Genomic DNA, 18,352 nt, shown 5'->3' with positions numbered 1-18,352 from the left:
TGATGCTTTCATTATTCTTTTCCTATTAAGATTGCTATGATTGCTGGCAATACTGCTGAATGTGGGATTTTTTTTGCCCTCTGCTCTGAATCATGTGAGCCCCTTCAAGAGCAAAGCTGCTAGTTTTCACAGCAGCTTTTAAAGACTGCTTGTTCAACTATAGCTACATACTATATCCCAGCTTTATGGAAAAAGTCTTAGTTCAATTTTCGCAGTTTTGTTTTCATAATATTAAATGTCACACTTTAGCTGGGCAGGAGTTAAGAGGCTTACTGTGCAAGATTTTTTTTTTCCTGCTGTCATTTGTAATATGTTTGCAAGAATCCTTGGGATTAAAGTTTTGGTTACAAATTATTGTTTAACCTGAAAGCCTGTTTTTCCTTGCAAAGCTAAAATCTGTGAGTTTGGTATCAAGTCCCAGTATAACATTTCTATTGCAAACCATACTTACATTTTCTTGTAAAGTGCTTTTGAATTAATAAAATACTAGCATAATTGTGTAATAGTGTCCAAAAAAAAAAAAAAAGCTGCTGGTTTATGGTTAGCCCCACCATGTGAGCTAAAGGACTGAATGGGAACAGCCAAGAATAGCAATATTTCCACTGCTCTTATCTGAAGTTCAGCAAATCTTTTAGTAATAAATTCTTCTTAATTTGTTATTTGCCTTTGATTTCTAGAGCCCTGAATTTTTTTTTTTCAAAAATTTATCAAGTTTTATGTTTACTTTGAGGCAAGAGGACTTGCCATACTTTTCACTTTGCCATAATTAGAAATCCCCCTCCCAGGCCACCTGGCATCCCAGATATCTGTCTGTTTTCATTTATTTAGTTTTTCCTTATATTTATTGCTAATTGTCCATACACATGCCAATAGTCAAAATAATTTTTCACCAGAAAGAAATCTCCCCTTCAATGTTTTAATTTTAGAGTCTTCCCTCCTGAGAACTTCCATTCTGCTTTTATGTAGAGTATAAATTAATTGCACCACTAATATCTTAAGGTATCACTTCCTAATTATCCTAGGAATTCCTTTCATCTATCTCCTGATTTAGATTATGTCTCCTGAATCTCAAGACTTTCTCTTTTTTGATTATTCCCTTGTTTTTGGTGGAACATAGTCTCCAGTAGAGCTTTTATTAATTTTGTCCTGAAGGTACTGCTCTTCACATAAAATGGTGATGGCAACCTTCAATATGCCTTCTTCTGTAGTCACACTGCTCTGAATGATGTGTCACCTCAGGTTAGGCAGAATTTTTTGTTGTGGTTTTTTGCTAAGTGGAAAATGCAATTTTAAGTAAATAGCCTAATTGCTAGGGAAAATAGAGTGAGGAGAGAGAAGAAAAAGACTCAGAAATAGTCTTTCTTTAGTGATATTAAGTTGGAGAGGATAGGATTCTTTTGGATAGAATAAATTCTTTTGGAAAGGATAAATTGCTGATTCTGGCCCCAAGGCAATTTGAAGACCAAAGCAAAGGGTACTCAAGGAATCACATCACATTCTCATTACAGAAACATGAGGATTATAAGGCAGATGCAAAAATTTATAACCATCCAGCCTAACAACACATCAGTACGGATCTTTGCCTAAAAAAGAAGTTCAATGTACAAAGACAAGAATTTTACTAAAACTTGGATTAGTTCTTTTATGCTAGTATTTTGTTGTTGTTGTTAGTAGAATCTTTTTTATTCAGAGAAAAAAAAAAACCAAAAAACAAAAAAGTTTTCCAACCACACACAGGAGGGGTTTGGGTAGGGGGAGGTGTCTGTCCATCAAGCCCCAGCCCCCAGCCCATGTGGTTTTGGCAGCAATAAGGGGTGTGGGGTAATGGCCCAAAAAATAAAAATAATGTATGTGTGTGTCTGGGAAGGAGAGGGGTGCAAAAGCCGTGGGGAGTGGTGGGGGGAAGGGACGGACGAGGTCAGTACTGGGAACGCCGCAGGCGGGAGGCCATTTCATAGCATTTCTTGTTGATCATACCACCGTGGACACCTTCTTTGCCCATCAGCAGGACGAGCGTCTTGGCAGTCATGGTGACAGTGATGTTGAAAGTGGGGGCTCCCCCGGTGCTCTTGGTACGAAGATCCATGGTAAATTCCCCATCCTGCAGCAGTGAGTCCCGGATAACAGAACATTTCTGGCCCCCAAGTGTCAGCCCGTTCCTTGTCAGAGACATCCTCCAAATTTGCATATCTTAAATCCAATCCAAGGAAAAGAAGGCTTTCACTGCTACAGAGACCATGGTAAAGCCATAAGCCCTGGAAATGGTGGGATTGGTTGTGTCTTGGAGGAGAGGGGACAAGTGAGGCAGTGCCTTTGGCAAATGATTTCATTCACTCCAGAACTGCTGGCCTTCTGATGTTTTGAAGCAAGATATGGATGAATTGATAGTCATTCTTTTTATATTCAGGATGCAATTTGATCCTGACATTCTTCTGCAGGCGGCTGCTGGTTCTTATCGGGTATATGAACACTGATGTCACCCAAGAAAAATTCCTAGTTTATGAACACCTTTTGGAAACTCTAGAGTCTACCAGTACCTTTGAAATGCTTTTAAAAAAAAAAAAGAGGAAGAAGAAGAAGGAAAAGAAAAAGCTTATTTGCTGGGACCAGAAGACATGGGCGCTACCTGGGGGAACCCTGGATGGGTGCGGCTCGCGCTGTGCCTCGCGGGTTTAGTGCTCTCTCTCTACGCGCTGCACGTGAAGGCGGCGCGCGCCCGGGACCGGGATTACCGCGCGCTCTGCGACGTGGGTACCGCCATCAGCTGCTCGCGCGTTTTCTCCTCCAGGTGGGGCCGGGGCTTCGGACTGGTGGAACATGTGCTCGGCCAGGACAGCATCCTGAATCAGTCCAATAGCATATTCGGTTGCATCTTCTACACTTTACAGCTGTTGTTGGGTTGCCTCCGGGCCCGCTGGGCATCTATCCTGCTGGTGCTGAGTTCCCTGGTGTCTCTTGTCGGTTCTGTCTACCTGGCCTGGATCCTATTCTTCGTACTCTATGATTCTGCATCGTTTGCATCACCACCTATGCCATCAATGTGGGCCTAGTGGTGCTCAGCTTCCGGAAGGTCCAGGAACCGCAGGGCAAGGTCAAGGGGCACTGAGCCCTCACCCAAGCCAGGCTGACCTCATGCTCTGCTTTGGCATGTGAGCCTTGCCCAAGGGGGCTATGTCTGGGTCCTTAGAAGAGTCTGCAACCCGACCCCACCATACTCCCACACAGGACAATGGACCAAATGTGCCACTCTTTCCTCCACGCTAGTGCCTCTGGCTCTGTCCCCAAGGGCTGGTTTCCGAAGCTCCTGCCATTGCCCAAGGAGGGAAGGTTCTGAGCAATAAAATTTCCTTAAATAAAAAAAAAAAGCTTATTTGCTGAGCTAAACTTCAATTGGACAAAACATCTGGGTACCCAAGGTGCAGATGGAGTGCCTGCAATGATTAACCACACATTTATTTTTCCTTCTATGATGAAGATGGAAGCTATTCACACAGTACTGAGGCACATTATGTTCTCCATCCACGTCTAAGTCAACTTTTAGCCTCCATGTTTTTTCCTTTATGTTCAATTTTATAATGCTATGTACCTCTTCATTATTATACTTCCCACAATTGTAATTTTACATTTTTAATTATCTTTTGATATGTCAACTTGGTTATAATCCCCAGTTATTCAATCAAATACTAATCAGGGTGTTGCTGTGAAGGTATTTTGTATGTGTGATTAAAATCCATAATCAGTTGACTTTAAGCAAGGGAGGATTTTCTAGATAATCTAGGTAGACCTGATTCATTCAGTTGAAAGGCCTTAAAATCAAAGCTGAGGTGTCCCTAAAGAAGAAGAAATTTCTATGTGTGAACAGTAGTTTCAGCCCTTGAGTAAGAGATCCTAACTCACTCTTTCTGATAACCTGCCCCACAATTTCAGACTTGCCTGGTCAGCACACACAATTAGTAAGTGAAATCCTTGCAATAAATTTCTTAATATATAACCTTCTACTGGTTCTACATCTCTAGTTGAACCCTAACTTTTATAACAGTGTTGTGTGATTCTTTGGCAAATGAATGTATTACTCTCTAGAGTTAAAATTCATAAAGGCAGAGACTATATCATTTTTATTTATGTATGTATGTATTTGCTAACTATGGTAAACTATGGTGTAGAATAGTGCCTACCTTACAAAACCTACAAAAAAAAAAAATGCTTGCTGAATGAATAATTACAGATTGATAAATTTCTGTATTTTTAACCAAAAATAGTGCCTAAATAGAATTGAAAGCAGGATTATTATTTTCCAAATCTCTGAAAGAAATACAAATGAAAAAATATAGTGTATGTAGTAAAAGGCAGGTAATAAGAAAAGAAACAAGAAGTATAAACTTAGAAAAATAAAAAAAATTCCAAAAATACATCTAAAACATTGATTATATGACTTAATGAATATTGGTTTAAAATTCCTTATTAAGAAAGGAAAATGTTTAGATTCAGTTTTATGAAAATCCAACTGTTGCTTACAAGAAAAATATGTAAAACAAAATTAAACAAAAAGCTTAAAGAGAGTGAGATGGTCAACAATATTTCTAACAAATGTTTAAAAAAATAAAGCAGAGGCAGTGATATTTATATAGACAAGAAAACACCCAAGAAAAAGAATGAGATAAAAAGGGTGAATTTATAAGATTAAAAGGAAACCTAAGAATTATGTGTCAGGTTATAAAAATATAAAAAGTTTATATTGATGAAAATAGAAGAAATGGACAGAAATATGTTTATAGTGGGATTCTTCATAAACCACTATTAGTCTATGAAGCATCAAATAAAAGAGATTTAATTGATGGCAAATTAATTAAGAAAGATGAATTATATGACATATGTTTTTATTTATGACAAACATAATATTTTATTTTAAAATGTCTTTGAAAATATAATTTGATTATTTTCTAGGAACAATCAACACCCCAGTAAACTTCACAAAATGAAAATTATACTGGCCACTCTCTCTGATCATAATGAACCAAAACAAAATGTAACAAAAAATACAAAACCACTAAAATTTAATAGTAAAAAAAACAGACATATATTCATATTCCTTTGGAGTTAAAATAATTTCTCCTAAATAACTGTTGGCTAAACATAAAATCAAACGCAAAATGAAATGACATGTATAAAAACGTAAGGGATTTAACCTAAAGCTATATTTAAAAACGAATTAATAAAGTCAAAAGCTTGTGTTAATTTTTAAAAATAACAAAATAAGTAGAGAAAATACACAAATCATTTACGATATTGGAAAAGAAGCAACTGTAATACTGTTCTAAGGAAAGGAGGGGTAGAAAGTAATGATGCTGATGTTTATAGGACAGTGAATTACAAAATAGAAAGAGAAAGCTGAGAGATAAAGCCAAGGTCTAGTTCTTTGAGAAAACATAATGCATTTATCATTCTTTAATAAATCTAATAAAAAGAGATTGTGACAAATACGGAGATAATTTTCATCTGTGTGTACTGTGTTCAATTGTACGCTAATAAATTTGACAATCTACATGACAAAGAAGAAACTGAAAATCTAAATTAACTGTAAGAAAAATTTTAAGTTATCATGAAATAACTTTCCCAAAAGACTACAGAATCAGAAAATGAATATCTGAATTTATTTTATGGAGAAATTATTTTAATCTTTTGAGAAATTAATAATTCTCACACAACATAAGCTATTCTACAACATAACAAAAGATTGAAGGCTTCCCAGTGTACCAAATAAATTAAGAATAGTCTAAAGAAGAAGGGGCTTAGAATCTCCTAGATCGGTGACCTTAGACAACTGCTCTCAAACCCCACTTTCCTCATCTGTAAAATGGGAATAGTTAAGGTATGAGCCTCTTAAAGTGTCTATAAAACTTAAATGGGGTAATTCATGTAAACTTCAGCTTAGCAGATTCCCAGGGACAGAGTGCACAACAAGTTTGTTTTTAAAGCTAAAATACCCCTGATATGAAAACTTGTTAAATATAGCTCTAAGGTCAACAAATACTGATTTAGTTAATGAGAAATAATGTAAAAATCTTAATACAATATATACAATCAAATTCAATAGATATTAGAGAATAATCAGGCATAAATGCAATGACGATTTAGTATTAGGACATGTGCTGTTGCAATGAGTCCTGCTACATCAATACACCAATTAAGAAAAATATATTGTCACATTTGAAAATCCTATGCCTATGCCTGATAGTGCCTTATAAGTGAGGAAGGAAAGTAAGATAGCTCCTTAATATGATAAGCCAACAACATCTTAATAACGAAACACTAGAAAGAAACATTGCCACTGAAATCACAAACAATACACAAAGGCTTCCATATCCAGTTTTGCTCAGGGTAGCAATGCAGCTAGCTTAAAAAAAGATCTATGTGTCTAAATTGCTGTTATAGGTACAGGTTGCTATGTGACACCGTTCTAGCTAAAAAGCTATAAGCAGAAATCTCTAGGTCTGGCTTGGGGGAGGGGGCAAAGAGGGGGGAGTGGTGGGGGGTGGATGTAGAGGTGAAGCCTGTTCCTATTCTTATTGGACGGAACATGGAGTTGCAGGAGCAATCACAAGACCATAAAGCCTAAAGCCCCAATCCAAAGATTAAAGAACAGAAAAATTCAAGGAGCCTAGGTTTCCAAGGCATCACACAACCAAGGTATCAGGCCTGGGTGGCCTAGCTTTAGACAGACCATCAATCCCTGATCCACTGATAGTCATCATTCCCTTAGTTGTTTAAACCAGTTATTTTGAGTGTGGCCCCTAGAGCAACAGCATCAATATCACCTGTGAGCTTGTTAGAAATCCAAATTCTTGGACACTATCCCAGACCTACTGTCTCAAAACTCTGGAGAAAACGACCAGCAATCTGGGTTTTAACAAGCCTTCAGGGGATTCTGATGCTTGTTAAATAAAGTCTGAGAACCTCCGGTTTAAGCCATCGTCTTCCAAGTCTCGCTAAAAGCCAAATGCTTTAAGTAAAGCATTTTAACTAAAAATATGTTTTAACTAAAAATATATTCTGGAGCACCTGGGTGGCTCAGTCGGTTAAGCATCTGCCTTCGGCTCAGGTCATAATCCCAGGGTCCTGGGATCGAGCCCCACGTCGGGCTCACCGAGGAGCCTGCTTCTCCCTCTCCCTCTGCCTGCCACTCCCCCTGCTTGTGCTCACTCTCTCTCTTTCTCTCTCTCTCTGTCAAATAGATAAACAAATTCTTAAAAAAAATAAAAAATAAAAATATATTCTGCTGATGAGCATTCTAAGAAAATTCACTATGCTTTCAGAAAAAAAATTGTCAGATATTTCCTTTATACACAAAATTGAATTTCAGATGGATTCAAGATTTAATACACATATTAAATAGGTACCATGTGAGGACTGAAGGGTCTAATTGCTAAGAATGAACCTCCAAGAAATCCTACATAAAATTATAGAATAGAATAAATAAGATTTGCAATGTTTCTAATAACCATCCTACTGTACTAAAAAAAATATGTTCCCTGAAATGGCTATCATTTCTCCCCAATTTCCTTGAGTTGGAAGCTCACCCAAAGCAAACTTCACTTTCAACCTCACCAACACTCCTAACCTCATAGGCCCCTAAACTGTCTGAGACAGCACAGTGCTTCCAGGTGTATATTCAGAACAGTGGATAGTCTGGTGGCCCCCACATAAAATAGGCATCTTTTAAATGAGTGCCTTTAAATGAGTGAATTCAGGAACTAATCCCACCCTTCATCTCATTATCTCTCTGGCTGCCTTGTTTCCCATGCGGACTTCTTTTGCGTTCTTTTTCAAGCGTTTGACTCTAGTTTATGTCACCCTTCACTCTACCGTCTAGTCTCACTCTTCAAGCTTCACTTCTCTGACTTTAACCCTTACTGATTTGGCCTTTCCATGGACTAGCAGGGCAACAGTGGCCAAGCCCTGAAATTCCCAGACTTAAATACTGACCTTAGGGGCAGTTCTGAATTCAGGGGCTGTTCTGACATCAGATAAGTGTAGCTCCGTAGGTCCCAACAAGTGGTGTTCTGGTAAATGTTTAACAACCAGCTCCTTCTGCAAAAAAAAATATTTAATATTGATATAATTAGGTACATACACACACATTTATTATAAATTTTTACTGATATAGAGGATATTTTGCATCACACAATTTACAAATAATAATAAAATATACGATACTCTTTTCTGTGAACTCTATGTAGCTAATTGAATCTCCTGGAATCCTTGTGTAGTTTTTGTTAAATTCTTGTATTCATAGCCAAACTATGGCTGCAATAGATGAGCAAAAGTGTAGTTCTGATATGACTGTTGGTTGATACATTCCTTTACGTTAGTGAGAAAGTAAAACAATGAAGACATATGTAGGAACTTCACCAGTTTTTCAATGATCTGACTGACTTCTTTGCTCAATCAGAGAATTGTTTTTAAATATTGGGAGAATATTTCCTCAATTTTGTGTTATTTGCACTGTACTGGTTGCAGCCAAGGCATACCTAAAGGTTTAATCTACATTTTGTCCATCACTTTCTAAAGTCTAGACAATCAACACACATTAAATCAAGCCTTCATTTGTAGTGCTCATCTGCTTCCATGATGTGAATATACCCATCATGGCTGATTTCAAGCTGCCAAAGTAGCGTCACTCAATGTGGAGTTGAGAACAGATGTGTAATGACAGTAGCAGACCACTATACAGTATTCTACCTTACAGACACAATGGACACAAATTAAGCTGAAAAGCATAGGTAATAGTTAAATGTAGTAAAATAATTAGCAATTGGTGAATTTTTGAGTATATATTAACCTTGTTTTTAAATATAATTTAGTTAATGTTTACATAAATTAATTTTTATAATGGCTGTCAAAATTCCTGAAATGTTCTTTTCAGGAGCAAATTGCTAGCCCCAGCTCTCCTGTGTTACCAGAAAAGAGAACTGTGGAATATATGCATCCATAAGTAGACTGAACATCTTCCACCTTGCTAATGTGTTCTTCTAAGAAGAAGTCATATATTACAGAGCATCAGGGAAATGTCCTAAAAATTGGGGTCACTGTGGCTGCATAAGCCCTAACCTATTCAAGCAGTAGGCCCTGGGCCTCATGGTTCAGTCTAAATATTTGCAAGACATAAGGGGAGCCCATGGCAAGAACTTGCTGACTGATTATGGGACATCGGACTGGAGTTGTCTTAGGAGTCCAAAGAATGTATGGAGCAAGCAGTCAAAAAGGTTCTTTTATACCTTGCTGTGGTTGTATCATTATTCATATACATAGGACTAGATTCTGGTCAAGTAGGGATAATAAAGTATACTATTTTTATACTGAGTGATGGTTCTGTGCCAAACACTGTGCTAAATACTATACATACATCATCTCTTTAATCCTTAAAACAACCTTGAGTGGTAAGGATTATTATTCCCACTTATAACCAGAAAACTGAAAGAGCAATTATGCCCAAGGTCACGCAGACAGCAAGTGATAAACTAGGATGGGAATCAGCTGTGTACCTCCAAAACCAATGCTTTGCTATAGCACATCCTCAAGTCTGGAGATCCAGGGCCTTTGAGAATCAATAAAATCTTGGATGGTATCCATTCACTCTTCAACATTCCTCATTAATCCATTAGCCAAATGTCCCTGCTGTATATCTGTTTTCAGCTGAAATTGTTAATAGCATCCTTTTTCACTATCAGAAGTGTCTAGTTTGGGTGTTAACTTATATTGTTCCTCTTCATGTAGAAGAATGTGTTCTGCATATAAGCAGGAATTAAGGCAAGCTGTGTTTCTGCCATGAAGGGAGTTGGCCAAAAATAGCAGCAGTACAAAACCAGCATCTACTCTGTTTTTCTCCACCTTACGAGGTCGAGTCTGCACAGACACATCTCCGGGCAATCTATACATTCACGTGTATGTGCAAAAGGGAAACATGGAATTTTCCAAAGATAACTCCACTAATTAAAATATAGCATCGTGCCTTTTGACCTCTGAAGTTACCTTCACTGATTTCCACTACCTAAACATCGTCATCTTGAATGAATGATTCCCTAGACCTGACTTCCTGTGAAGACCTCATCCTGACCATCTTGGACACATTTCAGAGTAAGTTTCTCTATGTCAATCTGGAGAAGTACAAGCTTCCACTCCCAGGAAACCCAGTGGATGCCGGCAAAAGGAGCAGCCGCTCAAAATGATTAAGATTATCTAATGTTTTGGGGATGTGAGGTCAACTACATCCAGTTTAGTGGTGTTCTTTGATTATTAAACATAACTCCAGACAGGAAAAAAGACATGGAAATAAAACAAAATTTGGAAAGCCTTCAGTGGAAACATAAAAATAATATTGTGGGGAACCAAACAAAAATAATGGTATTTTAATTGAGTATTTATAGGTTAGCTATTAATTATTCTCTTCAAGCATATGAAAATTAAAAGCCTTATTCTTGTGAACATATCAAACTTAAAAAGATATAAATACAAATAATCTGCTCTTACATCTTGAATATTATATGATTTCTTTCTCTGTAGATGAACAATGTCTTAAGAAAAATTATTTCTTATGTTAATAGCAAATGGTTTCACAAATTTAAATATGTTCTGTGTAGCCTTTCATTAAATTCAGATTTCCAAACACAGTCCAGTTCTTTTGATACCAATGAAAGAAACAATCTATAGGATATATAACAGTAATGTTTTTTGGTCTTTCCTATCAGGAAAACTACATTTTTTTTCTGGTCTCAAAATAAGCTTATTACTAGTTTTCTTATAAGGGTCCAAAAAAAAAAAAAAAAAATCGACAAAACAGCAGCCTAAACAGAAAACCCATTTCTCTCCCTAACATTGCCTAGAGCAATAACACAGGGCAGCATACTTACTTGCATGCATGTGTGCGTCTGTGCATGTGTGTGTGTGTGTGTGTGCATGCATGTGTAATATATATGTTATACTGCTGCTTTTCCTAGAATATTCTTTTTCATTCATCTCTTGCTAACACTGTTTTGGTTCAAATATTAATGCAATCAAAAATCAAGGAATTAATTATGACATATAAATACCTTAAACACCACACACCACAGATGGCTCATAATAATATTAGGTTACAATTTAACAAGCACTTAGAGACTAAAGAATAATACTATGGTCAAGTCACAAAGAATGTATTGCCATAAAAAATTTTAAACTGACTACTGTGGCATATTACTTTCATTCTTTTTGCTATTGATGTACTCATATTGGGCTGGAATAAATATCAACATTTCTTTACCAATAGGATCTTAATAAAAATTAAGGATTATTATATTCTTTTGCCAAGTGGAAATTCATGGTTTATTTTTGTCTTGGCACCCATAAGAAAAGAAATGTATGTATGTATGTATGTATGAGTTCATTTGGAATCTTTCATTCTTATTAATAGCTTCTTTTTAAAGTATGTAAATAGGTGCTTTTATTGATATAGTATAATTTTTCATAACTTTTTCTAAACCTTACCTCAAAATGTTTTAGAACAGAAGGCAGAACCCATAACAGCACTGTACCAAAAGCCCAACATACAACTCTGGCCTAGCCATCTAGGGCCGGGGTGGGCAAACTACTGCCCACAAATCGAATGTAGACTAGGGCCTGTTTTCATATGGCTTTCTACCTAATATATTTTAATTTTTAAAGAGTAAACGAGTCCAAAAAGAATATGCAACTGAGACAGAATCTGGCCTGCAAAGCCTAAAATATTTACCATGTGGCTTTTTAGAGAATTGTGCCAACCCCTCGTCTAAGAGCTCACAATATTGTCAGGGAAATCATTTTGCATATGCCCAACAATTCATGAGAAACATAGGATTATATAATAAAGTGCTAATTTAAAGAATGGACAAAAGGTAAGGTGGGAGTTCAGAGAAAAGAGGCATTAATCACTACGGTCAAAATTATTAGGGGAAGTCCATGCAGATGATCAGCTCTCAAACTTTCCTATGGTCATGAATGATTTGGGGATCTTGTAACCATGCAGATTCTGATTCAGCAGTCTGGGATAGGCTCAAGATTCTGCATTTCTAATAAGCTCCCAGGTGAAACCCAGGTTGCTTTTCCACACACTATATTTTGAATAGCAATGACTAAAAGGACAGGGAGCATTTGGAAATGTGAAGAGCAGCATGTAAAGGGGACTGCCTATTGATGCATTTAGAAGTCATAGTAACAGGCTTAAGAAAATAGTTCAACAGCAGCTTAAATGTACCTGTGTTTTCCATATGCTTCATGTCAAGGAGATGACAACCCCCAGGGCCCAATTTTCCCCAACCCCGCTACCCAGATTACTGACACTAGACCAAAGCCAAAAGAGCCTTTTACATTCATATGAAATACACCAAGCATTTTTTCCAGGAGTCTGAAAGAAGGAAAAGCCCTGTTGAAAGGAAAATTTTCTTATGCTGCGAACTAGATTGATAAGAGCAGAGTTACCTTGTAATATAAATTTTGCAATTTAACTAGCTTATTTTCTATCCTTTTACATTCAAATTGATCTAAAATGTTATTTAAAGTTTTAATGTTTTAAATGCTATAAAATCACTCCTAAACAATCAAAAGCCATTTTTAGCTCTGGCCAGAGTATCCTGTACAAATGAACCGTTCACCAAAAGAACCATTTGCTTTTAGGACACTTTAAGCTTCCCCAAGCATGCATTTGTCTGAACTAACCTAAACACTATTTAGAGTTGTAAAAATTTTAAGAAAATTTTATTATTTTATTTACTGCAAAATAAATAAATCTGTAATAGTCTCAAGTATGGTTTAGGGGTGTTTTAAGTTAAAATTATGGTGACAGAGTGAATGATCTGGATCCTGCTGCTTGAAAAAGAGTCAAGGGCAATCTTTAAAATCAGGCCATCTTCCTGCTATTCATAAAAGCAAAAACTCATAGAGGACAACCAGATTCCATTACAGCCAGGGAAAAGAAAGTTTTAACCCTGAATAAGACATTTTGGGGCAGCTCAGTCTTTTCCCCCCAAGGTTTCACTTAAAGCAGTAGAGGAAAATGTCTTTTCAAATTACCTCTTTGATACCCACAACCATTATTCCTGGGTAGAGATAGGCCCAGTGGGGGCTCCTTTTGAAATAATCAGTGGCATTGAATTCAATTAGTGTTAAGTGGTGCTTGCAGAAAGCACAGTGTGCAAAAAATATGTCCCACTCCAGAACTGAGTAACCCTGTTTTCCTTCCTTCCTCCTACCCACATCTACAGAGAGATCTCCCAAGGGTCGCTTAGTTAGAAAGGGTCCCTTCCTACTTGGAGCTACCTTTCCCAGCAACCATCTAATTTCTCAACCCTAGGAAAGTGCCCCAGGCTCTCTTGTCCCTTAACATTTACAGCTTGGTTTCATTTTTAAGCCTGTAACATATAGAGTAGCACTCTCCGGTCCAGTTCTCAGCTCAGTCACTGAATTGAGAGGCTTAAAACTGATGAAAGCTTGACAAATAGGTAAGATGAGGAAAAGCTGAAGAAACTGAAGTTACTTAAACTGGAGAAAGGAGAACGAGAGGTAAGAAAATCAGTGATGTGCTATAACCAGCTGATCCTAGCTCTTGAGAGCTGATCGTTAAATATTTAGGAATTAGGCTAGCAAATTGTTAAATACAGCCATTAATCAAAAGTAAATTATACACTCTTACATACTGCAAACAAAAGGAATACAAAGGGTCCAAGGAGACTTTAGGGGTGATGGATATATTCATGATTTTGATTGTAGTGAAGACTTAAGGAAGTATATATAATACTGCAGAATGATTGCTAAAACATTCCAAATCTTGTTTATTTCCTTGTGAAATTTTATGTAAGATTTAAATAAGCTTAGTCTTAATAAGTAAAGCCTTCATTTTTCTCATGGTATCTGTTCTTATATAGACAGTGGTAGAGAAATTTAGAATCTCTGTTCTAGAGAATGGAAGCATGAGTTCTGCTGGTCAGTGATACTTTATTGTGCGCCATTGAAAACTCACCTGGTCACTATAGCTTCATGATGGCACAGCTGGAAACCTCTCCAACCTACTCAGTAGCTCACTTGTAGGAGCTGAGAAAGCAAGTGGCATGATTGATCCAAGCCTGGAGGCCAGCAAGGAAAGTGTATTGGTGGGTTGAGAAGGTAAGGGAATAGTGGAAAGCAGTAAAACAGAGGTTGAAACATCATCCTGGAGTATGGGCTGGAAAGGCAAACAAACACAGTCTATATTTTCTAAACTTGTAGGTCTTTATAAAGAGTGAGCCAAGAAATGTAAAAAAATAAAAATAAAGTGATTTTTAGATGACAGCCAGTGTCCACTATAATTTGTCTCAGATTCAGATAAATCACTAAAATATTTTAGCTCCCAACTCTACCTTTAAATGGGATTTTGTTACATTCTATTTTGAACTTTTCAAAATCATCTCTCTTTAAGTTATTATAAAAACTGCCTAAATCATTTATACTTAAGTGTGATTTTGTTAAAGTTTGCAGTTACCATCTTGTCCTTGAGAATGAGTTTGGTATCCTGCTTTGCAAACAGCATTTAAAGTAAAAGCATTTAGCAGCTGCCATTTCTCATGGCAATTTGCGCCTTCTAATAAAAACTGAGAAACAATTAGACTATAACTGTTGATCCTAAGCTTTGTTTTAGTTCAGCTTTTGTGGATACAAGGAGTATAGACTAACTGGCATTAGCTAGCACAAGGAAAGGAAGTTTACTGTAAGGGCTTGGATTGAAAAAGAAAAGAACTGGAATTACAATAGAACCTGGCCTTGGGATGCTGGAGCTGAATGGCTATTCAGTTTCCAGGTATCAAATCTACATACTCATTCCAACTGTCCTGTCAGGTAACACTGTTCTACTACCTACAAGCTTTCTCAAAGTTTGTGGCCCCGCATGGTTTTGCACAAGGCCCTCTAGCAAATTCTTACTTCAAATCTTCAAGAAATATGATGTCTCGATGTATCTTTTGTGATAGTCAGAGGTGGAAAGCCAGCCTATGGATTGGCTCCCAAAGTCAAGTGCCCACTCTAGTCCAATCAGTTTTACCTGACTGGGACTACCTGATGGGACTAAAGTCACCTAGGCAGAGGCTCTGGATGAAGCAGTTCCCACAGAAGAGGGATGGGCATAGAAGGTGATTTTAATTACAACTGCTAATAGGTCAGGACTGAGGAAAAATGGGCCCAATACCTACCCACGCTCATTTTGGGGTATCTTAGGAACATAGCAATAAGACTATAAAAATTTTCTACTCATTTTGTTGTCTGTTCAGTTTCTGTCAATTGTATCTATTGATAATTGATATATTTGGATATACAATTGCCAATTGATATATTTGGAACTGGGGCAGGGCTCTGTACACATAATGTGCTATTATGTAGCACATTATGATTTTCATTTTTTTTTTCTTGAAACAAAGACTTCTCACAATCAGCCACCCAGCCAGCAGGTAGTATCATTGTGATGTGACAAGGCAATCAATCCGCATAACATCTCCTTATCAATAGACTCTCAATTAATTTTTGTTTAATAATCACTATCAAGCTTATGGATAATTCCTGCAAGTAAACAAGTAAGAGTTTAACTTTGGTTTATCAAAAAATTTTTAGTTGTATTAAACCTTACGTGTATGTACATTGTATCCAAATGCCTAGAAATGCTAAGTTTTGGCATTTTGAATCATATTGCATTCAAATGTCTAGGAGACTTATCTTTTGTTTTTTAAAAACATTTTATCAAGGAGTTAATTGTACTGTACTGATTTCAAGAGCTACATTTAGGAAGTACAGTTAATTTGAACCACATTTAGAACTGTAACGAGATTGTGTGAATTAAGTAACTTCCAAGCTAAAACTTACGATAGCTTCCTACCACATAATGATTACAATTACAACCATTCTGGGTATGCTAAGGTCACAACACACGGCTGTTCTTTGGGCTCCAGTTGTTCCTTTTTACAAGGGTTACTTGGGCACTATAGAATTTGGACAGTTATGGGAAATTATTCATTGTTATTTTATTTGCAGTGTTGATATGCTTTAAAGGATTACCACATGATTATTACTCCTATAGGCTTTATTAAATTCTTCAAACTTCAACTATTTTCTAAGTGTGAGGTGGATCCTTTTTAGGGTAAGTTAAGTCTTTTAGGCAGCAATGAAGCCATCTATTTAATAAAGTGTAGCAAACATGAACTTTTTTTTTTTTCTGCTTCTGGGATTCTTGGTCAGTTGATAGGTAGGTAGGAGAGATCCCCAAGAGAAATAACTATTCCTGTTAATTTAAACAACTGGAGTTTCATGTAGTTGATGTGAATTTTAAGAGATGTCACATTCCAAGCAGTCATATCCAGGTATAAATATATAAAACTAAATAATGGTTTAAAATATGGAGATTAAAAACAATCATGGCAAGGGAAATATCAGTAGAAAGTCAAGGACTGAGGAAAAAGAAGGGAAATATTTGGTCACATTGGTTTATATAAGTGTTAGAACTGAACTTCGTATTTAGTTGTAGGATTTCTTTCAGCCAGACAGGGTAAATTACAAAGAAATACATTTCAGTTCCTCAGTGGAAACAAATATTTTTGCTTTACAAAAGTTTTAAAAATATTTTTATTGATAAACATAGTGTATACACACAAAAGTACACAAAACAACATATTCAGCTCAATGAATTACCACAAAATCACAACTAGAACAAGAAAAAGAACAAAGCCAAAACACCAGATTACTGCCACCCTATTCCCTTCTAATCATTGTCCCTTCTCCCCTCCCCAAGGTAACCATTATCCTGACTTTCATGGTAATCGATTCCTTGATTATTCTTTATAATTTTAACACTTAAACTTACAACCCTATACAACACCTTGCCTGTTTACATGTAAATGGAATTATATAGTATTCTTGGGATGTAATTGACTGGGAGTCTGGCTTCTTTTGCTCAACTTTATGAGATTTTCCACATTGTTGCAAGGAGTTGTGATTTTTCTTTTATGTTGCTATGTAGCATTTTGTTAAGCAAATATAGCTCAATATATTTAAGCCTTGTACTCTTGAAGGATGTTTGGCTTACTTCCAGGTTGGGGTGATTTTGAATTTTACTGCTAAAAACATTTTTATAAAATGTATCTTGATGCACAAGTGCATCATGCATTTCCGTTGGTTATATACCTCAAAGTGGGATTGCTAGACCAAAAACTGTTTTCCAAAACTGTTGTACCAAGTTACTCTCACCAGCAGTATGTGACAATTCCCATTGGTTGGGTCCTCAGGCTCTGAGTCCCTCACAGGCTGCAATCAAGGTAGTGGCTGAGGCTGTGGTCTCATCTCTGGTTCCCTCGATACCCCTATTGTCAGTCTTAATTTTAGCCATTCTGATGGGTGTTGAGGAGTATCACATTATGGCTTTATTTTTCATTTTCCTCATTACAAATAAGGTTGAGCACCTTTATACAAGTTTATTGATCTTTGAGATTTTCTTTTGGAGAGCCTGCTAAAGTATCTGACCCATTTTTCTTATTGGTGGTCAATCATTTTCTTAGCAATTTATATCCGTTTTTCATATATTTTACATATGGGCCCAACTGGCATCTGGTAAATACCTTCTTCCAATCTGTGCCTTGCCTTTCATTCCCTAATGCTGTCTTTGGATAGACCTAAGTTCTTCAGTTATCAATTTAATGTACTCAAGAATATAATTATTTTTTTCATAGTTAGTGACATTTTTGTTCAATTTAAAAATCATTCCTGTCATTAGGACAATTTATAGACAGCTCCTAGAATGTTAATTATTTTATCTTTTACAATTAAATATATAATCAACTTGCATATCATTTGATCTGGGTTATGGTTTGAAGTAGAGGTTGTTTCTTTTTTTCCCACAATGTGACTATCAAATCGACCAAGCACTGTTCATTATCAAAAAGTCCTTTTCCCACTGCTTAGGAGTATCACCTTCGTCTTAAATCAAGTGTCCATTTATGTAAAGGTCTGTTTCTGAGCCATCTATCCTGTTTCTTTCATGTTTGTCTATCCTTTCACCATTGCCACAGTGTCTTAATTACCATGATTTTATACGTGGTACATACCAACTTTATTATTCTTCAAGAGATCTCCGAAAGTTTCTTGGATATTTTTGGTGCTTTGCATTTCCATATACATTTAAAATAAACTTGTCATGTTACACCCCCCCCCCAACACACACACACACAAACCTACACTCATACACCTACTGCAATTTTGAATGGATTTGCATTGAGTCAATTTGGGAAGAAATAAGGTAAAAATATTGAGTCTTGCAACCATGAACATGATGTAA

At 36.5% G+C, this 18,352-nt stretch overlaps 1 pseudogene; it reads left to right on the top strand.

The window, feature by feature from the left end:
* Positions 1-2,581: 2,581 nt before the first annotated feature.
* Positions 2,582-3,365, top strand: LOC118552682 (vitamin K epoxide reductase complex subunit 1 pseudogene; annotated as a pseudogene).
* Positions 3,366-18,352: the final 14,987 nt, after the last annotated feature.

This window comes from Halichoerus grypus, chromosome 10 (genome assembly GCF_964656455.1).
Source record: "Halichoerus grypus chromosome 10, mHalGry1.hap1.1, whole genome shotgun sequence".
Lineage (NCBI taxonomy): Eukaryota > Metazoa > Chordata > Mammalia > Carnivora > Phocidae > Halichoerus > Halichoerus grypus.
The sequence above is the reverse complement of the archived record's forward strand: the minus strand, read 5'-3'. Positions and strand labels throughout refer to the sequence as shown.